Here is a 24,918-nt window from a genome sequence, read left to right as displayed (position 1 = left end):
CACGGGCAGGCCACGCGTCGAACGGCAAGGACTCTCGGAGCCGGGCCTGACACTTTCAGCGCCGTACCCAAACCGCCCCGAGAAACCGTAGCGGTTAGCCTTAACCGTAACCGCTACGGTCCTAACCGCCAACTGTTTTCCGCCAACGCATCGCCACGTCACGTCCGCTTGTACTCGCCCCTGCTATTCGTCCACCTGGCCGCTGACATGGCTGCCACCTCATCGCCCCCTTGGACCAATAGTCTACCGCCACGTCACCCGATGACGTCAGCTGACGTCACCTCACCTTGACCCACCAATGACGTCATGCTGACGTCATCACTAAAAAGCGCCAAAATGGTAAAAAAGTCCATATTAACCCAAAAAAGCCGTGTTTTTCTCACTTTTCACTCCTGTCGCCACTGTTCTCTCTGCATGACCGTTTACGTTCGAATTTCCGCCAACCTGCTGAGTTAACCCGGGCGACCTCCTCAGCAGCAACCGTGCACGCCTGCGCAACCTCTGTTCGTCAATTAACAGGTATTTACCGTTGTTCTACCCTCCATACGACTGTTATTGAAATTTAAGTTGCTCAGAAGGCTAAAGACACCTTAAAACTATATTTACACCGCCCATTTCCCTCTGCACGTCCACAATTGTAACTGTGAAGTCCAAAAAACACTAGCCGAGCCTTAATACTTGTAATTTCGCTCAAAACCAACTGTCACTCCGCATTTCCCGGCAGATTTCTTGGTAAATTCAATTCACCCGCTGGAAGAGGACGTAGTAAGACCATAGAGAAGCTCTGCTCCTAAAACAAACAGTATTTCAACTGCTGTTGTGTAAATTCCCCTCTGGTATCTAAAATACAAACTGTTTTTACAGAAAATCACCTCTATTCTGTGTTGCTTCCATTTTAACTATCCACCTACAATTGTTGCACTTTGAAGAACTATGGAGACTCCTATTGCTCTAAATATCAAGCCCCTCAATGCTCCTCACCAGGAATTAGCATGGAAAGCCCTGGGAGACATGGATTACCAAATGCTGGACTGGTTCCCTATGGGAACCAAATACAATATCCAGATGATGAATGAGTTAAAAGCCCAGCACCTGAGTGGGGCAGACATCTTGGGAATTTGGGACTCAAATTTGCCCATCTACAACCTTCCCCAAGTAAATCCTATGCCAGAACTGATCTACAGCTGCCAGGAATGCTATGACCCAAACCAAAGATGTTGGAAATAATACTGAGAGGGGGGGTGAATCAGTATTATCAAGCAATTTACCAAATCTTCCTTATTTGATCTTTTGAATTATTCTTGCATATCAATACCATAAAACAATGAGCATGAATAAAGAAAATAGACAGTCACACCAAAGAACACAAGATGTAAGGTGGAAACCCAATGTGGGAGAAAACCACCTGCTGCAATATGTCTCTATCTTCTTTCAAGAAATTCTTTTTACAATGATTTTGTACTGGTGCAGTCCTTTACCAGCACGCAGGCTGCAACCTGCAGAGAGCTACAACTCTCTCTCTCGTTTTCCAGTTTCTCCTGGAAGGGAGCTACAACCCCCTACTTCTTTTCATGAAGAATCAAATGATCAACAAGTATATAACAGATACAGTCCACTACAGATATCAGATCAGTAATTACAGAAATAACCCAGAACACCTTAAGAACAGAAATATACAGTCAACAGATCATCTTAAGACAGGGACGCATATTTTATTTCTGTGACCTGCGACTGGACGCAGTCTACCTTCCACTGTCCTGCGTGCCGACGCACTGTTCCTCTATGCTTTGCTGCGACCGGCGCACCCAGAAACACTCTCGCGCTGCGTCTTTTGCTTCAGAGACGCACCCAATAACACAGTCGCGCCGCGTCTTTTGCTTCAGAGACGCACCCAATAACACAGTCGCGCCGCGTCCTTTGCCTCAGAGACGCACCTGAGCCTTTACTGTACTGCGTCCCGCGCACTTTCCCTTCACTGAACCTGCGTCCCTTCAGATATAAAAGATATGAGGACTTCAGAACCAACCCAAACACTCAGATCCACAGATCTGATCATGCGCCATAGAGATCACAGTCCATTAGAAGATTCGCCCTCATAGATCTGGACTAGGTCTCACCAAAAGATATTCAACCAAGATGATGCTTAATCCAAATGAACTCCTTTGCTTTATATAGGCAAGCTTCTCCCCAAAACATGGAACAAAACCACGAGCCGACACCATAGAAACACAAAACCGTCGGCTAGATACCACACAAGAAACCCCCACGTGCTTTTCTCTGCCTTGAAATGTGTGCACTGGGCGGACGCACCTCCTGAACGGCTGGCCTGCGTCCCTGGACGCGGGTTCTGTATGGTATATCTGCGGGGACGCACTTGCTGAACATATTTCCAGCGTCCTTCTTGATTTATCACCTGAATGGGTTTGCCATCAAGGACAACACCTGAATCATATGGACAACACCTGAATCATAATGCCAACAATCTCCCCCTTTGGACTTGATGGCAACCACATAATCTTCAGCTTCATTCTCCCCCTTTGACATCAAGGGCAAAGGGTATGCTCCCCCTATGCTCATGCATCTCCAGATCTGTAACCAGAAATCCATCATGAAGGAGATAGAGACATATTGCAGCTATTTCCAAGATCTCCTTTTCCATAATGCCAACAATGCATTATGTGCTCCCCCTGAGCCTATACCACCAATAGGAAGATGATCAACAGTAGGATGATGCATCAACAACCCCCAGCTTTTGCCTGAGGTATTCAAAAGTGTCCCTGGGCAACGGTTTGGTGAAAATATCAGCAACTTGTTCCTTAGAAGGAACATACTCCAACTTGACCTTCTGTTCAAGTACTTGTTCCCGGAGAAAATGGTACTTGATTGGTATGTGCTTGGTTTTTGAATGCATAACCGGATTCTTTGAGATGCTGATTGCACTTGTGTTGTCACATAAGATAGGAATAGGAGGTGTACAAGTGATTTGATAATCCTGCAAAGTCTGCATCATCCAAAGAAGTTGGGTGCAACAAGATGCAGCAGCAACATATTCCGCTTCAGCTGTAGACAAGGCAATTGAACTCTGTTTCTTGCTGAACCAAGAGACCAGTCTGGGACCCATAAAGAACGCACCACCACTTGTGCTTTTCCTGTCATCCACGCTTCCGGCCCAATCTGCATCTGTATAGGCATGAAGAGTAAGATCTGTATCTCTAGGATACCATAAGCCATAATTTTGAGTCCCTTGAAGATATTTGAAAATTCTCTTTACTGCTTGAAGATGAGTCTCCTTTGGATTTGCCTGAAATCTTCCAACTATTCCAACTGCATGCATGATGTCTGGTCGGGTACCTGTCAAATATAGTAAACTTCCAATCATAGATCTGTAGGTTGGTTGATGTACTGCTGCAGATTCATCATTTGCACTGAGACTACATCCTGTGACCATGGGTGTACATACTGGTTTTGCATCTTCCATGCCATATTTCTTCAAAATCTGCTTGAGATACTTGGTTTGAGATAAAAAGATTCCTCCTTCCTTCTGTTGGATTTGCAAACCAAGGAAATATGTCAGTTCTCCTAGCAAGGACATTTCAAATTCTTTCTGCATGACTGAGGCAAAGCTTTGACTCATAGCTTCTTCATTGCTGCCAAAAATAATGTCATCTACATACACAACAAGTATTAGCAATTTGTCATTTTCAACTTTTATATACAGATTGCTATCTGCTGAACCTTTTAAGAAACCTTGTTGATGAAGATATTTGTCCAACCGGTAGTACCAAGCCCTTGGAGCTTGTTTGAGACCATAGAGAGCCTTTTTCAATCGGCATACAAGATTTGGATCATTTCCAAGAATGAACCCATCTGGCTGTTCAATGTACACTTCTTCTTCCAAGTCTCCATTCAAAAAGGCTGATTTCACATCCATTTGAAATACTTTGAAGTTCTGAAAACTTGAGAGAGCAAGGAACATTCGGATGGCCTCAAGTCTTGCAACAGGAGCAAAAGTTTCTTCAAAGTCTATTCCTTCTTGCTGCGCATACCCTTTACAAACGAGTCTGGCTTTGTTTCTAATTACTTCTCCATTTTCATTCAATTTATTTTTGAAGACCCATTTTGTTCCAATAACATTCTTATCTTTTGGTCTAGGAACCAGCTCCCAAGTGTTGTTCTTTTCGATTTGCTCAAGTTCTTCATCCATTGCTTTCACCCAACATTCATCTTTGCATGCCTCTTTCACATTTTGTGGTTCGGTGGAGGAAAGTAATGCCAAATAGCTTGAAGCTTCTGCAACTGTTCTTCTAGTTTGTATACCTGCTTCTTTTTGTCCCATGATCTGAGATTCTGGATGGTTCTTCTGAACATATCTGGATGGAGTCTTTTCTTCTATTCTTGTCCGTTCTTCTGCTTCTTCGTGAGGTTCTTCTTGAGATTCTTCTTGAGGTTCTTCTTCTTCATCATTCTGTCTTTGAGGGTAGCTCTCATCTTCTTCGATGTCTTCACGATGTATTTGCCTAGGAATATATCCCTTTTCATCAACCACTACATCAATGCTGTCAACAATTCTGCCAAGTCTTTTATTGTAGCATTTGTATGCTTTGCTATGTGGAGAATAGCCAAGAAGAATGCCTTCATCTGCTCTAGGATCAAGTTTGCCAAGCTGCTCCTCAGTATTCTTGATATAGCATTTGCTCCCAAATATTTTGAAGTGCTTTACCGAAGGAGTTTTACCACTCCAGAGCTCATGAGGGGTTTGAGTGCTGTTCACCCGGACATTTGTCTTGTTGAGAATAATAACCGCAGTATGTGCAGCTTCACCCCAGAAGGTTGCGGGGGTTCCTGATTCATCAAGCATAGCACGAGCCATTTGTTGGATTGTTCTGTTCATTCTTTCAACAACTCCATTTTGCTGAGGCGTTCTAGCTGTAGAGAATTCTCTCCTTATCCCATGTTCATCACAGAAATCGAAAAATTCATTTGAAGTAAATTCCCCACCTCTGTCAGATCTGAGGCACTTAATTTTGTGACCTGATTCATTTTCAGCCAAGGCTTTGAAGGTTTTGAATTTTTCGAATGCTTCATCTTTGTGCTTCATAAGTCCTAACCAAACAAACCTGGAGAAATCGTCAATAAATAATATCAAGTATTCCTCTCCTCTAGGTGTTCTTTTTCTGAATGGTCCACATACATCTGTATGTACTAGCTCAAGAGGCATGCTGGCTGATCCTTCTTTCTCTGGAAAGTTAGTTCTGGTTTGTTTTCCAAACTGACATGATCTGCATATGGTGTTGTCAGGAATTTTGATATCTGGAAGATCGCGAACTGCCTGATATTTGCAAGCTTTCCTTATTTGTGAGAAGCTTAGATGTCCCAACCTTCGATGCCATAACCAGTGCTCTTCATTCTTGCTTAGATAGCATTGTTGTTGTCCTTCATCAAATATGTATAGATTATTTGGAGTTCTCTTTCCTTTGAGAACTGTTTTACCTGTATCAAGATCACGAACAAGGCATCCATTTGATCTGAATATAACCTCGGTTCTTTGATCACACATCTGGCTGACACTTAGTAGATTATGCTTCAATCCATCAACAAACAAAACATTTCCAGCCTTAACATCTTCTTTTAAAGGAGCAATACCTTTTCCTTTTATAGTTGCAGGAGTATCATTTCCAAAAGAGACTTTCTTTCCCTTTTCTAAATTAGAATAAGACTCAAGTTTTTCTTTATCACCTGTCATATGCTTCGAACATCCACTGTCAATGTACCATAGATTTTCTTGTCCTTCTGCATAAAATGCTATCCCACATCTTTCTGTTTGAGGTTCCTTTATTCTCCATGTTTTGGCGCCTGAGGCTTGTTCCTTTTTCTGCTCCTGTACCTTTCTTTCCGGAAACCTGCTTCTGCATTCAAAGTCTTTATGTCCAAAATTATTGCAAATAGAACATTCAACTTCATTTTCAAGAGCTGAAAAGTTGTTATAGGTCCTTTTTGTAATCCCTGTCATACTTATTTGTTTTTGAGCTTCCCTAGTCATGATTGTTTTATACGCAACACATTGAGCTGCTTTGTGACCAAAGTTATGGCAAGAAAAGCATTGTCCATTGAAGAAGCTTCTGCGATTATTGGATCTACCAGCCAACTGATTGTAATTTCTATCTATTCTTGAACCAAATTGAGAAGATTTTACCTGTGGCTGGTTGTGGCTTTTGTTCACCCTTAAGCTGGATTGCCCCTGATAGTTTCTGCTTGACATTTGTCCCTGCTTTACCTGATGATCTTCCTTATGCTCTTGCTCATTTCTTCTTGCTGCATCAAGATAACTTTTTGAAGTGGATGCTTGAGAAGTTTCTCCATTATAGCCCAAACCTGTCTTATTTAGAGGAGACCGCTGCACACTGATAATCTCATCCAAAGTTTCAGATCCTTTGACAAACTTGAGATTAATAGTTTTTGTTTTCTCAATTTCTTTTCTAAGACCAACAATTTCACCTTCTAATTTTTCAAGATGTTTTTCCTTTTCATCAATTTGGAATTGTAGAGTATCAATAATCATGTTCTTTTCTTCTATGCATCTCTTGAGTCTAGTAATTTCATCATAAAGGTTATCCACATCTACAGCATCCTCATAATCATCATCTTCAAATGCCATTAACAACCTATATTTATTACCTTGTTCATCTTCATCACTGTTTGATAAGCCATCACTATCTTCATGGGTGTAGTAGCTTTTCTTGCTTTGTTTCTTGTTCCATCTAACTGGTTCCTTTCCTTTATCCTTATAGGAGCATTTTGCAGCATAATGACCTACTCTTCCACAAGCAAAGCATTTGAAAGGTAGCTTACCTCTGAACCTTCCAGAACCTCTTTGAAGATTTCTGACAAAATTTGATTCTTCTTCCTCTTCTTCTGGATCATGGCTTGCTTCATAGTAATCTTCTTTGCCTGATGCTTTAAAAGCAGCCTCCCTTCTGTCTGATGGTCCTCCCTTTCTCATTTCATAAGCAGTTAGAATTCCATGTAGCTGAGACATAGTAAGAACACGGAGATTTTCTTTTTCTTCTATTGCAGATACTTTGGATTCAAACTTGGGGGATAATGATCTTAGAATCTTTTGAACTACTAGAGACTCCTTTACTTCTTCACCCAAATTTTTCATACAATTTACAATCTCATCTACCCGAAGAAAATAATTAGCCACACTTTCATCATTATACATCTTGAGAGTCTCATATTGAATTCTGAGAGTTTGAAGTTTGGCTTGTTTTACCTGTTCATCTCCTTCATAGCTTGTGATCATTTTGTCCCATATTTCTTTTGCTGATTTGAAGTGCATTACCTTCATGAATTCTGTTTGGGATATACTTCCTAATAGAGTACTGACTGCTTTTGCATTTGTTTCATACTTCTTTTTCTCAGCTGGATCTGTAGGAGTAGCTGAAGGAAAAGCATAGCCTGTTTCTACAATGTCCCAAACTTCAGTACCAAGAGATTGAAGATATGCAGTAACTCTTACCTTCCAATAATTGAAGTTTGTCCCATCAAAAACTGGTGGCCTGATTGATGCTTCTCTCTCGTAGTTGCTCATGATGAACGATCTACCTTCAAGCGATCAAGCTTTTCTGAAGGACCTGCTCTGATACCAATTGTTGGAAATAATACTGAGAGGGGGGGTGAATCAGTATTATCAAGCAATTTACCAAATCTTCCTTATTTGATCTTTTGAATTATTCTTGCATATCAGTACCATAAAACAATGAGCATGAATAAAGAAAATAGACAGTCACACCAAAGAACACAAGATGTAAGGTGGAAACCCAATGTGGGAGAAAACCACCTGCTGCAATATGTCTCTATCTTCTTTCAAGAAATTCTTTTTACAATGATTTTGTACTGGTGCAGTCCTTTACCAGCACGCAGGCTGCAACCTGCAGAGAGCTACAACTCTCTCTCTCGTTTTCCAGTTTCTCCTGGAAGGGAGCTACAACCCCCTACTTCTTTTCATGAAGAATCAAATGATCAACAAGTATATAACAGATACAGTCCACTACAGATATCAGATCAGTAATTACAGAAATAACCCAGAACACCTTAAGAACAGAAATATACAGTCAACAGATCATCTTAAGACAGGGACGCATATTTTATTTCTGTGACCTGCGACTGGACGCAGTCTACCTTCCACTGTCCTGCGTGCCGACGCACTGTTCCTCTATGCTTTGCTGCGACCGGCGCACCCAGAAACACTCTCGCGCTGCGTCTTTTGCTTCAGAGACGCACCCAATAACACAGTCGCGCCGCGTCTTTTGCTTCAGAGACGCACCCAATAACACAGTCGCGCCGCGTCCTTTGCCTCAGAGACGCACCTGAGCCTTTACTGTACTGCGTCCCGCCGCACTTTCCCTTCACTGAACCTGCGTCCCTTCAGATATAAAAGATATGAGGACTTCAGAACCAACCCAAACACTCAGATCCACAGATCTGATCATGCGCCATAGAGATCACAGTCCATTAGAAGATTCGCCCTCATAGATCTGGACTAGGTCTCACCAAAAGATATTCAACCAAGATGATGCTTAATCCAAATGAACTCCTTTGCTTTATATAGGCAAGCTTCTCCCCAAAACATGGAACAAAACCACGAGCCGACACCATAGAAACACAAAACCGTCGGCTAGATACCACACAAGAAACCCCCACATGCTTTTCTCTGCCTTGAAATGTGTGCACTGGGCGGACGCACCTCCTGAACGGCTGGCCTGCGTCCCTGGACGCGGGTTCTGTATGGTATATCTGCGGGGACGCACTTGCTGAACATATTTCCAGCGTCCTTCTTGATTTATCACCTGAATGGGTTTGCCATCAAGGACAACACCTGAATCATATGGACAACACCTGAATCATAATGCCAACAAAAGAGCTGTCATCAGCCCCACAGGCTCAGTCCTTTTCCAGATTACCCCAGAGAGCATAAATGGAATGCTGCACTTCCATACTGCCAAGCAATTGACCCCCCTCTATATGCAGAATTTGATAAACAAAGGGAGCAAGCTGTCAAGTGACCAGATCATCAAAATCAATCAATTGTTTGTCAGGCCAGGCTCTGAATCAGTCAGAACCCCTCCTATTGGGTATCAATATCTAAATGAATTGGGCAGAATGTTGGTGGATTTAATCAGTTATGTCCTAGGATTCAGGGGGATGGAGGATGTGGATGATAGCCTAATGGCAATGCTATCTATATTCTCTCCTGGTAAACCCTCAGCTGTACATTATGACTATGCAACCTACATTGCAGAGAAAATCCATGAGCAGTTTATGAACTTGAGGAGGGACAGACTATTCAGGTATACTTCATATATATACCACCTATTCTTGTTCTATCAGCCAGCCACCTTCTCTGTTCCTTTGAAGCCACTCAATGCCCAGGGAAGTCCAAGGTCAGTTGTGTTCTGGACCCCTGTCTTTCACTGTACATCTGTGTCACCTTACACATACAATGAGTTTATTGACTTATTCATTTATCCAGCCATGACAGTATTGCATGGTACTCCTCCTCCTAGATTAACCGATGAAATGAGGAGAATTCTCCACTTGAATAAGTCCTACAGCATTGGCAATTGGTACCTCTACCAAAACCACACAGTCATTAGGATATATGGCTGTGAGTTGAACCCATTTAGGTTGCCAAGGTATGTCCCCATGAGGCTTTTTGCCTTGGAATATTTCAGACAGTTTGGGAACTCAGACTACCTTCATTTTCAGAGCAAGAACAAGAAGTCACAGTTGAAGGTAAGGAGCCAGCTGGGTCCTTTCCTATATAACAGAAAAGAGGAAGGGTGGAAGGAGGCAGACAGTATCCTGGAGGGCCTCAGACTGCAAACCAGCTTTGAATGGATACCCTATGACCCCAATCATTCTATCTCCCTCAGGAGGATAAGATACAAATTGGGTAGCTATGCACACAAGAGACAACCTGAGATTGAACAATATGCCAATGCATTAAATTGGGAAGAGGGTACCCTAGAAGAGGAAATTACTAATGAAGAGTTACTTGAGAGAAAGGCTAGAAATATGCAAAAGGAAGCTGACTTGGAAACTTGTGGACAGGTGCCCCTCTCCTACAAAAAGCAACTTGGAGCAGCTACTACATCTTCAACAGCACAGCAGCAAACTGCCAAGAAAGCACCACAGACAGCAAGCAAGGATAAAGGGAAGCAGGTGGAACAGCCACCTCCATTGACAGAAGAACAAGTGGACACATTGCTACAGCAGCAAGAAGAGATGGAGCAGCAGGAACTTGGGCAGCAACAAGAAGAGGAACAATTTAGTGAACAGCAGCCCTTGCAGCAAGAAAAAGTGATTAATGCTCCAAGCTCCACTGAGCAACAGGCTCAGACAGTGGTGCCTCCTAGGGCAGAAACTACTGTTGATACCTCGGTCCTCCAAACCCCACAAAAGGAGGACTTAACCAGGAAAAGGGATAGAGAGGCTCCCCTGACTTCATCCATCAATCGGGGAGAGAAAAGACAAAGACTAAATGACTCCCAAGAGGATGACATAGCAGTGAGGCAAGCAATGGGCATGGGCCCACCCAGTGGAGAAGTTTCAGCCAGTTCATTTCAGCATGAACATGATAGAGCTATAGGAGGAGAGGTCAGCTCCTCCAGCCAGCACAGAGAAGGACAGTCAAGCATCAAACAGCAATTTATTGACATTAAGAGGAGGAGTGATCCTATTAAAGTACAGCTGTACAATCATTTGCTGAACCTGGCTCCTACCAATCAACAAAGACTCATGTCTGCCTTTGATGTAAGTGAAGGCAAGATGATCATGAGTCACTTCATGCCCACAACGTTGCATCCTCAATCTACCTCGGATTACCTAAGAACCAACATGGAGGTTCTGGCCAAAGACATACACCCTATGGATAAGATTGAATTACATAAACAAACTGGTGAAATGGTGTATGCCTCCTTGGCAGATGAGACATTGGAGAACTACAAACTAAAGAGCAGCCTTGATAACACAGCCTCTCAGCTGGAATTGGAGAGAGCATCATCACAAGCCAAGGACAACAGGATCAAGTCCTTGGAGGAGGTAATTATAGAAATAGGACATGATCCTAAAGATGTTAAAGGGATCCAAGAACTCTTGAAGATAAGGGATGCAGACATGGCGGCCTTAAGAAAGAAAATCAAGCTCCCAGCCACCATCCATCCGCAAACAGACGAGGTTGCCCAGCAAAGGCAGGAAAAGGATGCTACAGACCTACTGATATCCCTGTACAAGGAGCTGGTTCGGACTCAAGACCGGCTAGGACAATCAGAAGCTGCAAAGGCAGCATTACAGATAGCATTGAAACAGAGAGAAGAGGGCCAAACTTCCCAGCCCCCTCCGGAAGTAATCAATCTTGAAGAAGCTACTCCAATAACTACTCTTCCTCCTCAGCAAACGGGAACTACAGCACCATCTACAGCACCATCTACAGCAACAACTACACCAACACCAGGACAGACTCCTAGTCTGGATATGCAGAAGCTGCAAGCTGAGATCCAAGTTCTTGAATCTCAAATGAAAGAGCTTGATGAAGTCAAGAAAACTTTGGCTAAGGTAAATGAAAAGTTTGACAAGAGCAAGCAGAATGAGGCAGCAAAGGAGAGAGAGATAAAAGCTCTAAAAAAGAGAATAGCTGAACTAGAAAAAGAGCTTGCACTAGAAAAGGTAACAGCAGAACTAAAAGCAGTCCTCTGGGGTAACATTGGGTGGTCCATCACCAATCAATGGCAGTATATTGAGACTATGGATGAGCAAATAGTACTCATTACCAAGGCAAACAGGGAAATACAGAGAGCCAGAGCAAGCCTTGGCCACATGCCAGATGCTGCCAGCAGAATGATCAATATTTTGAATAACAAAACTAGCTCTCAACTAGCCACCATGGGAATTACTAACAGGACTGAAACAATCTCAGTAGTTAAAAGAGTCCTGACACTAAGAAGCCTAGTTGGAACACTGGAGAGGAGAACACAGGACATGCAGACTGAAATCAACAAATTCCTGGACAGATTCCTGGCATTACAGAACAGAGGCCTCCCCAGCATTTTAAGCAGTGTAGGAAGACTGCTCACCCTGGAAAATTACATCAAAAGGGTTGATGCCCATGCTGCATCACAAATTGCAAAACAGCCCAGTACCTCAGCAGAAACAGGGCCAGCATCAGGGCAGAATTTGTATGATAGGGTGGATAACTTGTTTTTTATCATGAATGAAATTGATCACCTGTTTGATACACCACCAAATTTCTTTAAGTATACAGAAGCAGATGAGACTATGGGGGCAATCATAAATCATCAATTGCCCACACAGGAAGTATGGAGGAATTTGACACAGGTAATTTTATCAGGCCCGAACTTGTAAGGTTAGTTTTTCTCCAGAAATAAGCAGTCATGCACAGGCAGAATTTTGATGAATAAAATCTACAAGGAAGAGACAGATGCTGAGCCAACTCAGCAAAGCTATTTACTCACCACAGCAGCAGTCACAATCACAGGTGACAAACCCAAAATACAGCGTACAAGCCATAAAGTCGGGTTCTCCAGCATTTAATCAAAGTATTTCAACCGACTCAGTAGATCCCAAAGGCCAAAATATCTTCTGACAGAACATTAAAACGCCTTTATTCTGTATTCAATGCTGTAATAAATTTCTGATCATAATATCTCAAAAGTTGGTGAGAATATTAAGTCTGAGATAACTCAGAACTCAGATATTTTTGTAAAAATCGCAAGTATATATTCACCCCTCACAGAAGCTTAAGGGGTTGTTGTTATTTTCCTTTTGGAAGTCTCACTTGCTGTAAGATTCTCAGAGAAGTAATACAAAGGGAGAATGGAATTTCCAAAGCTTGGTGTATTTGATGCGTTGTGATGAATGGTGAATGTTGCAGGATTCCAGAGTGTTTCATAAAACAATAAGTTTTCTTAAATCTCTGTATTACATGTTTTCGAGTCTTTTGTTCTCTTTTGTTGTTTAAATGTCTTACACTTAATAGCAAAGTAGAAGAATGGTTCCAGGATTTAATCTATGATTACCCTGAACTCAAACTAAGCTATTATCCATGTTTTCTTCAGATACAGTAACAGAAGTGTAATTCTTAATTGCTGCACTTTAAAACTATATCTTTTACAGTGATAGACATTCCCAGGGATTCAAGTTTGCCCCTGAGACATCTATCCATTTCTCGTGACTAGTTGGGAGGGAATACTTAAACACTGAGTGAAAATTCTTAAATGCTTTCACTGCTTGTTTTACCTGTTCACGTTATTAATCAGAAATTTGTTCTATAAAGCATCCAAATGGCCCTATAAGTTTCACCAATTCATCTCAAAGTTTCTAGACACCTACAGCCATAGACTCCATTGCCCAATGATACTTGACTCTCTGAATACTACATCACAAAGATCTGAAAGAAATTCTTCAACCAAAACATAAACAAAACCTGTGCTTAATACCTAGCCTAAACACTATCATTACAGATACAAATCATAAAGAGAGAGCCCTCTCTGATCACTGTTTGGCTAGAAACAGTGATCAAAAGATTGGTTAGTGGTTACCCCGGCCGTATTCCCTTGGGAGTCATAGGGAACAACCTGGGTGTTAACATAATTGGCGACTCCGCTGGGGATTATTAAGATTTTTCAATTACTATCTATCTTCCAAAGCTACCATCAAGCCTGAAACTAGCCAAGAGGCCTTAGGACTGTTTCTGTAAACACAGGGACAGCTTTAGGGAAGAGCTAACTAGGGAATCTTCATCCTAGCTTTGAAACATATATAGTCATTCCAGAATTCTGATCCAGGTGGATATTGGTGGCCACCTGCCAAGTCCACCTGGACCCCCACCATTGTCCTTCTCAGCATTTTCAGTTTCCTTAATTGTAGCACAGTTTACTATTTTTAGCAGTTTTTCGGGTCCTGAACTTCCGGAGCCGTTTTGAGGCCCTAAACGACGTTTTTTGGGAAATCTGGGGGCAACATGGGTCTATAGACCCATGTTGCCCTTCCCAAAGTGGTAGTTCTCGGATAGATCTTTCTAACGAGCTATCGTACGCGTCAAACGGAGATCGTATGCCAAAGTTACGACCCCGGGAAATTGATGTACCAATTTACCCAAACGGGGCCCACAATTTGGCGTTTCATCTTCTAGGGTTAGGTTTCGGGATGTGAAGGGTTTTCCATTGTTTCTCAACAATAAATAGGCCTTCGAGCCTCATTGTAAGACAGTTCAGAGGCATGTAGCCATCACATCTCTTCTCAGAGATAAGCTACCATCGCCCTAGCTAGTTTATTTCCATTTCTGTTTGTAAGCATATTTCAGTATTTTCCATTAATGAAATGAAGTATTATTTCCGCTGCATCTTTGTGTATATGGTTATCTCTGTAATTTGTTGCGTTCCTGTTTAAATCCGGATCAGTGGTATCAGAGCGGTCTGCTTTTTCTCTGTTTTTCTTTGCATGTCCCCAACAAGGTCGGGATATAAGGAGTTAGGGCTTGAACTGGTTGAACCTTTGCAAGACCAGCCTCGCAAATCCCGACGGCCTCCCATGGCGGACGAGAAGAAAGACGAGGGGGCAGGAGATCCCATCAAAATCTTGCTCGAAGAAGCGCTCGAGCGACAACGGAACGCGATGATGGACAGCTTTGCGCAGATCCTTCAGCGGCTACCCAGAAGCGGCGCATCGGCTTCCAGCAGCTCCTCTGGAAACGCCACACCCTTTAAGGTACAAGTTAATTTTGAAATCCCCATATTCGAGGGTCAGATAGACGCCGATGCCGTAGATAAATGGTTAAATCTGCTAGAGGGTTATTTTTCTGTTCATGAATTTTCGAGTCGGGAAAAGATTGTTTTTGCTCTTCTCAAAGCAGCCCCCCACGTCAAGGACTGGTGGGAAACCTACTGCGAGCAGAAGGATGAAAGTACTGGCTCACTATTTTCAGCCGCACCCACCTGGGATTCGTTCCGGGATGCCATCAAGGAGCAGTACTACCCTGTCGGAAGCTATGAGGATGAATACATAAAGTGGACCACGCTGCGGCAGGGAAGGGACCAAGACGTGCCGGAGTTCACCAATCTTTTCCATACCCTTCGCACAAAGTTGGGTATCAAGGATTCGGAGCAACATTTGATACTCAAATACCGTGGCTGCCTGCACAAGTACATCCAGGAAGAAATACAGTTCCTAAACATCCCCTCGCTCGGCGCAGCATACCGGTATGCCGTCAAGGTCGAGCAGAAGTTTAAACAAAAGAAGCGAGACTTTGGATCTGCGAATCCAAAGCAGGGGAAAGGTGCCCCTAAACCACAGAACAAAGGACAAAGCCAAGGCGGGACAGCCCAAGACAACCAGCCGAAGCTGCAAGCAAAGAGCAACGCCGCGAAGCCGAGAAAGGACACTGGAAAATGGTGCGAGTTCCATAAGAGCTCCACTCACAACACAAGTGAGTGTCGGGCCAAGCAGTCACTGGTGGCTGAGCTAAAGGTTTCAGAATCAGATGCATGTTCCGACTCTGAGTCAGAACCCGATAAGGGGTATGAAAAAGGGAAGCAGATCATTGATGCGGATCCCAGCGCCACTGTTGCTACCGCAAAGATCCAGAAAAATGAACCCGAAGATCCAGAGGAGGAGGAGCGTCTCTTCCACTCCCAGATGTGGGTAAAGGGCTCCCCGATACAGTTCATTGTTGATAGCGGGAGTCAAAAGAACCTCATTTCGGCAGAGGTCGTGAAGCGGTTGGGCTTACCGACCACAGCACATCCACAACCATACACCATTGGGTGGCTTCACCAAGGGCGAGATCTTCGCGTGAGCCAGCAGTGTCGCCTTCCATACAACATCAAGCCCTTCACGGATGAGGTATTGTGTGACATTGCTCCCCTTGAAGTTTGTGATGTATTACTAGGACAACCATACTTGTGGAAGCGACATGCTGTGTATGAATCAAGGCCCCGTGCTGTTATTATTACATTGGGAAATAAGTTGTTCAGGATACCAGAGGTAGCACCACCTGCCGCCATCTCTTTGATTACTGCAAAACAATGCAGTAAGATCATTTCCAAAACCAGGAAATTTGTTTTCCTGATGATACGCCCTCAAGGGAAGAAGAAGACAGTGGCCGCGGCCTCCAAACGGGGTCCCTCTGCACGGCAGCTACAGATGGACAAGATTGTGGAGGAGTACGAAGACATCTTCACCTCCCCGGCAGGGGTTCCTCTGCACTGTCAAGTCAAGCACTCCATCGATCTGACCCCAGGTGCGCCGCTACCCAATGGACCAATTTATCGGCGCTCCGTTCTGGAGAACAATGAAATCAAGAGGCAGATTCAGGAGCTCCTGCAGAAAGGTCACATCCGTCCGAGTTCTTCGCCCTGTGGGAGCCCGATAGTGTTGGTACAGAAGAAGGATGGGACGTGGAGACTCTGTATTGACTATCGGGCGCTGAACAAGATCACTGTCCGTAATAGGTACCCGATCCCGCGGATTGATGACCTCCTAGACCAACTAAAGGGGGCGAAATATTTCAGCAAGATCGATCTGAAGTCAGGATATCACCAGGTACCAATTGAACCCTCAGATGTGTGGAAGACTGCCTTCAAATCCAAGGAGGGCCTCTTCGAATGGTTGGTCATGCCTTTCGGATTGACGAATGCTCCTGCAACCTTTATGAGGCTAATGGATGACATCTTGCGGCCATTCACCAACTCCTTTGTAGTAGTATACTTGGATGACATTCTGATCTTCAGCCAGAGTTGGGAAGAGCACCTCCACCACATCCGACAGGTTCTCCAAACACTGCGGCAACACAAGCTATGTGCCAATTTGGAGAAATGCACTTTTGGCATGACCGAGGTTCAGTATCTGGGATACATCATTGATGAACAGGGGGTGCATGTCGATCCAGCCAAGGTCCAAGTCATTCGGGATTGGCCCTCTCCAACCACTCTAACAGAGCTCCGCAGCTTTCTAGGTCTTGCCAACTTCTACCGCAGGTTTGTGTTGGGATTTTCTCATATTTCTTGGCCCTTGAGTCAAGTCACCAAGGGCGGGGCGAAAGCAAAATTCTTTTGGTCTGAATCTCAACAGAAGGCATTCAGGGAGTTGAAGGATCGCCTCTGCACGGCACCAGTGCTCGCGTTACCAGATTTACAACAACCATTTGAGGTCGAGACAGATGCCTCTGACTATGCTATTGGGGCAGTCCTTACTCAACATGGACATCCAGTGGCATATCACAGTGAAACACTTTCAGACACAGTCCGGAAGTACCCCACTTATGATAAAGAGATGTATTCCATTGTACAGGCCTGCCGACAATGGAAGCATTACATTTTGGGGAAGGAAACGGTCATCCACACAGACCACCGACCTCTGCAGTTCATACAGACCCAAGGGAAATTGCAGAATGATCGCCATCAGAAGTGGTCTACATACCTGCAACAGTTTCACTTGAATATCAAGTATAAAAAGGGCAGCACCAATAATGTTGCAGATTGCCTCAGTCGACCACCGATCATGGCGCTAACCACCGTGCTCAACTCTTGCGGGCACGAGACTTCTGATTGGCCACTTCTCTACAAAAGCGACCCAGAATTCGGCCACACATACCAGACACTCTTGGAGGGTCGGCAGGTTGCAGATTTTCACCTCCAGGATGCCCTATTATGCCACCTCGGTCACCTTTGTGTTCCTTCAAGCGAGCGTGCCAAGATGATTTGGGAAGCACACTACAGTCGGGCTGCTGGGCATTTCGGGGTCGAGAAAACAGTGGCAGTACTGCAAAACTATTTCTATTGGCCGAATCTTCGACAGGATGTTGGGAAGTACATCCGATCATGTACTGCCTGTGCCATTGCCAAACCGACCATTAAGAAGCAAGGCCTCTATACCCCGTTGCCTACCCCTAGTCGACCTTGGGAATCCATCTCCATGGATTACATGTCAGGCCTTCCTTCCACTAAGCATGGAAATGACTGTGTTTTTGTGGTCGTCGACAGGTTCTCAAAGATGGCCATTATGATGGCCTGCAAGAAGAATATCACAGCAGAAGCCACTGCTAAACTCTTCTTTGAACGAGTGTGGGTGCACTTTGGGATCCCACAGTCTATCATCTCAGATCGGGACAGTCGGTTTCTCAGCACCTTTTGGTCCAGTCTCTGGTCAATGCTGGACACCAAACTCACGAAGTCCACAGCCTTCCATCCTCAAACTGATGGCCAGACAGAGGTTGTCAATAGGATGATTGTGCACATTCTGCGCATGTATAACTCAAAGCATCCACGCACATGGGACGAGAGCCTCCCCTACGTTCAGCACAGCTACAACCGAGCTCTTCACAGCTCCACTGGCCATAGCCCTTTTCAGGTGGGTTTGGGATTCCAGCCACTATGCCCCATTGATGTGGCCATGCCACTTGCAGCTACTCACATGAATTCAGCTCATGTCCAGTCCGAAACAGATAAGGCCACCAGCTTCATTGAGCGCATCCAACATATTCGCCAGCAGGTCCATGACATTCTTGAGAAATCAAATGCCAAGTACAAGCAGCGACATGATCAACATCGGGTGCCACACAAGTTTCAGGTGGGCGACAAAGTCTGGTTGCATTTGCAAAAGGAACGCCTTACTGGAGCCTATCGGAAATTGAGACCACTCCGATATGGTCCTTACACCATTACTAAGGCTATGGGAGACAATGCATTTGAGCTCAGCATTCCCCCATTCCTTGGCCTGCACCCAGTGTTCAATGTGGACCGCCTTCGGCCATACTTTCCACCATTGCTAGACACATCCGACATTGCAGAACAGCTCAAACCCACAGAATTAAATCCAGATTGCATGGAACAAGCTGCAACTGATCGGATCATGGACACACAGATCAAGAACACTCGCCAACAGAATATCCAACTGTATCGAGTTGTCAAAGCAGGCCAACTCCTTCAGCAGGGCAAGTGGCTCACCAGGGAACAAGTTCAGCAGAAGTTTCCTCATCTCATGGAGGAGCTCAACGCAATGGGGACCATTGCTTCCTAAGGGGGGAGGAATGATCCAGGTGGATATTGGTGGCCACCTGCCAAGTCCACCTGGACCCCCACCATTGTCTTTCTCAGCATTTTCAGTTTCCTTAATTGTAGCACAGTTTACTATTTTTAGCAGTTTTTCGGGTCCTGAACTTCCGGAGCCGTTTTGAGGCCCTAAACGACGTTTTTTGGGAAATCTGGGGGCAACATGGGTCTATAGACCAATGTTGCCCTTCCCAAAGTGGTAGTTCTCGGATAGATCTTTCTAACGAGCTATCGTACGCGTCAAACGGAGATCGTATGCCAAAGTTACGACCCCGGGAAATTGATGTACCAATTTACCCAAACGGGGCCCACAATTTGGCGTTTCATCTTCTAGGGTTAGGTTTCGGATGTGAAGGGTTTTCCATTGTTTCTCAACAATAAATAGGCCTTCGAGCCTCATTGTAAGACAGTTCAGAGGCATGTAGCCATCACATCTCTTCTCAGAGATAAGCTACCATCGCCCTAGCTAGTTTATTTCCATTTCTATTTGTAAGCATATTTCAGTATTTTCCATTAATGAAATGAAGTATTATTTCCGCTGCATCTTTGTGTACATGGTTATCTCTGTAATTTGTTGCGTTCCTGTTTAAATCCGGATCAAATTCTTACCTAGTCCTTGTACATATATAACCTCCTGTATAAAGTTCTAAAAGAATACTTAGAAGCTGGCTCCCAAAAGAAACCCAAGGCACACTAGGGCAAACCCTGACCCTAATCAACCCATCATTGTTGATAATCCAAATATCATTCCAAAGAACATAAGGAGACAGCAAAAGCAGGAGAAGCCTGCTGATTCAGATATAACTTCAGATCAACCAATCCTCATCCCTACTCCTTGCAAAGTTCTTTTCTGGTCCACACCAAGTTCCCCTAGTTCATCATCAACCCCTCAAAGTCCTCCTCTCCCATCTTCACCATCCGCACACACTCTCTCAACCGGTTCCCCGCTTGTTACCCATCCTATTAACCCTGTTACACCTGTAATCCCTGTTGTTCCATTTGTTCCTATTAACCCAATAAACCCCATAAACATGGCTAACAGATATGCACCTCTGCAGATACCAGCCAATGCTCCAGCTCTACCTCAAGACTACCAAACCAAAATCTCATTTTTTGACTCCCATGGCCCTTTGACAGCTGTCCAGCATGCTAAGAAGATGCAAGACCACTTTGAGACCTATGAAATAGATGATGACAGTGTCAGGATGAGAATTTTTGTTCAAAGCTTAACCGGGGATGTCAGAACTTGGTTTAGATCCCTGAATGCAAATTCCATTGCAACCCCTGAGGTCCTGTACCAAGAGTTTACCAACAGATGGGAGAAAAAGAAAGATCCACTCCACATACTTGGTGAATATAACACTATCAAAAGAGGTCCCCAAGAAACAGTTTTGGAATATTGTGCTAGGTTTAACAATGTATATAATGCTATCCCCCAGAACTTAAGGCCCCCTCCTGATTTGGCCCTGTATAACTTCCCTGACGGTTTTGACTCTGATATGGCCTATCAGCTGAAAGAAAGAGATCCTCCAACCCTTGCAGAAGCTCAAAGAGTTGCAGTCACTGTAGAGGCCAACCTAATTGCCAAGAGAAACAGGGCAAAGCTGGAAAAGAAGGCTGGCTTCAGAGAAGAGCCCTCGGGTTTTGATCAAAAGTTGGATGCAATACTAAACAGCATGAAGAGACTGGGTGAAAGAGTGGAATTAGTTGAAAGAAAATCATCATGGGAGGCATCACAAAGCAACCCTCCTAGAAACCCAAATTTTAGGAGAACTCAGAACCCAAACATAGGAAAAACAAGTGCAGACCAAGATATCAGACCCCCTTTTCAAGAAAACTATGCAGAAACCTCCTCAGCCAATCAGCGCAATGAAGATCCTGAAATCAACTTAATGGGTCTGGATGGTAAAAGCCATGTATTCTTAACACAAGAAGACCAGGAGAACGATGAAAGCAAAACATTCCAAACTCAATCAGGAGAATCCTTTGACTTTAAGCAAGGATATGATACTGTTGTCTATGAAGTCCATAAACAATACAAACTAAGGAGTAGGACTGTAAATGTAAATCAGCCCGAAAAGATAAAGGAGAAACAGCAATCTAAAGAAACCTTAGTCACTGAACCTAATGACAAAACAAACTTGCCTACAAAAGAAGTAGTGGTTGAGGAAGTCACTGAATTACTGTCCCCACTAAAACAGCCCATGGCAACTTCTTCCTCTCACCCTAATCCAAACATTACCCCTCAAGACATGAGTAGAAGGGGCAGATTCCAAAATCAAGATGAAATCCAACAAGAAGATTTAATGAACAAAGAAAGAACTGTTATCCGTGACTCCAAAACCCAAGTTGACAAGCCTTTTGACCTAGGTACAGAGATTGGCAAGTTAAAGGTAGCAATTCCCCTCTCAGAGCTAGCCAAGCATGACATATACAAGCAACAGATAAAGAAATCCCTACAACTCACCAATAGCAAAGATGATGTAAATGTGCTAGATGACACTCCAGAATTACTGTTTGGCCCAGAGGTAGATGGAAAAACAGTAGTCACAGGGGTTTTACCGTTTTATGTCAGCTTGCATATACATGATAAAATACTGCACAATGCAATGTTTGACTCAGGCGCCTCTCACAACCTTATGCCAAAAGCTGTCATGGAAAGACTAAACTTGGATATAACAAGACCATACAAAGACCTATTTTCCTTTGATTCCAGTCAAGTCAAATGTTTGGGCCTAATAAAGGATTTATGTGTGTCCCTGGTTCAATTTCCCAACAAAACCATTCTAATGGATGTTGTAGTCGCTGATATCCCACCCAAATATGGGATGCTGTTATCAAGATCATGGGGAGCCAAGCTCCAAGGCTCCCTGCAATTAGACATGTCATATGCAACTATCTCTGTCTTTGGGCAACCAAAAAGACTTTATAGGGAAACACTCATGAAGTATATGGTCAGCAGTGAAGAAAAGCCTCAAAATTTTCCAATATATGCTGTCCATTCGGACATAGACTCCTTCATTCTCTTCAATGACAGTACAAGCCTCTCTAACAATGACATTAGGACCGAAACACTCATACAAGAACAAAACATTGATCAAACAAGTAGCACCTGCCAAACTTCAATCAGCCCAACAATACACATTAGCCCTCCTCTAGTGGTCAAAGACTGTCAAAAAAGTGATGAAATTGTCCTAGAAAATAAATGGGAAAAGAAACCTCAACTCATGCTCACATTGCCATCCCGTGAACAGAATTTTAAATCCCCTGTTCAGCAAGACATCCTGTGGGTCCTAGAATTTGATGGCTCAGTTAACAAGTTAGGGGCAGGAGCTGGAGTATGGATACATAACAAAGAGAAAGGCTATGCAGAAGGCAGGGCTTACAGATTGAATTTTAGATGCACTAACAACATGGCAGAATATGAAGCTCTGTTACTAGGCCTCAAGATTGCAAAATCATTACAAGCACCTAGCCTCTCCATCATGGGGGACTCTGATCTAGTAATTCAACAAGTAAAAGGAAATTTTGTCACCAATGACAAGAGATTGAGGTCCTACAGGTCTGCTGTAATTGAAATATTAGAGACCTTCTCTGAGTTTGTTATCACAAAAATTTCAAGGGGCCACAATCTCCATGCACACAGCCTGGCAACATTTGCCAGCACCTTCAAATTCCCATTAGAACCCAATAACTGTTTCACAGCCGAGGTCAAATACAGACCCTCTATTCCAAACAATGTCAAAGAATGGCAAGTTTTTGAGGATGACATGCAAATAAACAATTTTTTAACCTTGCAACAAGAGTTCATAGGATTAAATATTGATATTGATGGAGCATGTCAATCACAAATGCTTGAGTCAGCATGTCAATCACAAATATTTGATGGAGCATGTCCATCACAAATACAGTTTCAACACTCTGCTCACCCAATGTCACCTAGGACAGCAAAACAACTACTCAGTCCAACCATTTTCAACAATGAAAACATTCAGCAAATTAAACAAATTGATTGTGAAGGGATGAGTAACGTTGAAGCTGAAATCATACAACTCAAAGACAATTTCCTTCCAGTAGGCCTTACCCCACTAGAGGATGTTTTTGACACAAATGACATCCCTAGGAAGCCAAAGATGCAGCCATTAGACGCAAGAGTTGAAGAATGCAACATTGGTACTATTGACAAGCCTAAAATAATAAAGCTATCTGCCTCTTTGCCCCCTGATCAAAAGCCCAAATACATTGATCTCTTTAAAGAGTTTCAAGATGTCTTTGCTTGGGGTTATGAGGATCTAAAGTCCTATGATACCTCTGTTATCCAGCACACCATTCCCCTCAAGCCAAATCAAAAACCATTCAAACAGAAATTGAGAAGGATCAATCCTGTGCTCCTTCCTTCCATTGAAAAGGAGTTACATAAAATGTTCAAAGCTGGTATCATAGCACCAATCAGGTTCTCTGAGTGGATTTCAAATTTGGTTCCTACAAGAAAGAAAACTGGTGAGATTAGACTTTGTGTAGACTTAAGGAATTTAAATCAGGTGTCACTCAAAGATAACTACCCCTTACCCAAAATGGATCATATTCTTCAAAGAGTAGTAGGGGCTTCAAGGATATCATTGCTTGATGGTTTCTCAGGTTTCAATCAAATCCTGGTACACCCTGATGATCAAGACAAAACTGCATTTACTACCCCATGGGGAACTTTCAAGTATGTGAAAATGCCCTTTGGATTGAAAAACGCAGGGGCAACGTTTCAAAGAGCAATGGACATTGCTTTTGCAAAAGAGATTCATGACTTCTTGGTCATTTATTTAGATGATCTTACACCCTTTTCAAAATCTGACCAAGAACACTTGAAACATTTGAGACAGATTTTCATAACATGCAGAAAATATGGCATTTCCTTAAACCCCAAGAAATCATTATTTGGCTTGGAAGAAGGGAAACTTCTAGGACATATTATTTCAAAAGATGGCATAAGAATTGATCCAGATAGGATACAAGCTATCCTACAAATGCCTCATCCAAGGAATGTCAAGGAGTTGCAAGGATTCTTAGGAAAAATCAACTTTTTAAGAAGGTTTATCCCGAACTTAGCAGAATTAATCAGGTTACTAAACAATATGCTAAAAAAGGATTCAAAGGTCAAATGGACTGTTGAAGCAAAACAAGCCTTTGAAAGTATAAAGTTGGCCTTGACTCGAACCCCAGTGTTAACTAATCCTCAGTTTGACAGAGACTTTATCATTTTTTCTTTTGCCTCCCAGCATACTATTGCTGCTGTGTTATTACAGAAAGATGACCAAGGGAATGAGAAGCCTATTGCCTTCTTCAGCAGAGCTCTTAGAGATGCTCCCCTAAAGTACCAAATAATGGAAAAACAAGCCTATGCCTTGATCAAAGCTATTAAAGACTTTAGGATTTACATCCTTTACTCCCATGTTGTGGCTTATGTACCAAGTCCTATTGTCAAAGACATTCTCACCCAAGAAAACTTAGAGGGTAGGAGAGGAAAATGGATTGCCAACATACTAGAATTTGACATTGAAATAAAACCTACAAAGCTGATAAAAGGGCAAGGTTTGGCCAAATTAATGACAGAAGCAAATTTCCAAGCCTTAGATATCAATCAACTGGACAGTGAAACAGAGCTGGCGACTCCAAAGATCAATGTAGCCTTTGAACAATCTCCTTGGTACTCTGATATCTGTTATGTGTTACAAAACCTGTGTGCTCCCCCAGGACTGTCCAGAACTAAGTGTAGGTTCCTAAAAATGAAAACATCTAG

Source organism: Pinus tabuliformis, chromosome 9 (assembly GCF_031772625.1).
Source record: "Pinus tabuliformis cultivar Carrire ecotype Pingquan chromosome 9, CPIR1, whole genome shotgun sequence".
In the NCBI taxonomy this organism is placed as follows: domain Eukaryota; kingdom Viridiplantae; phylum Streptophyta; class Pinopsida; order Pinales; family Pinaceae; genus Pinus; species Pinus tabuliformis.
Note: the sequence above shows the minus strand (reverse complement) of the source record.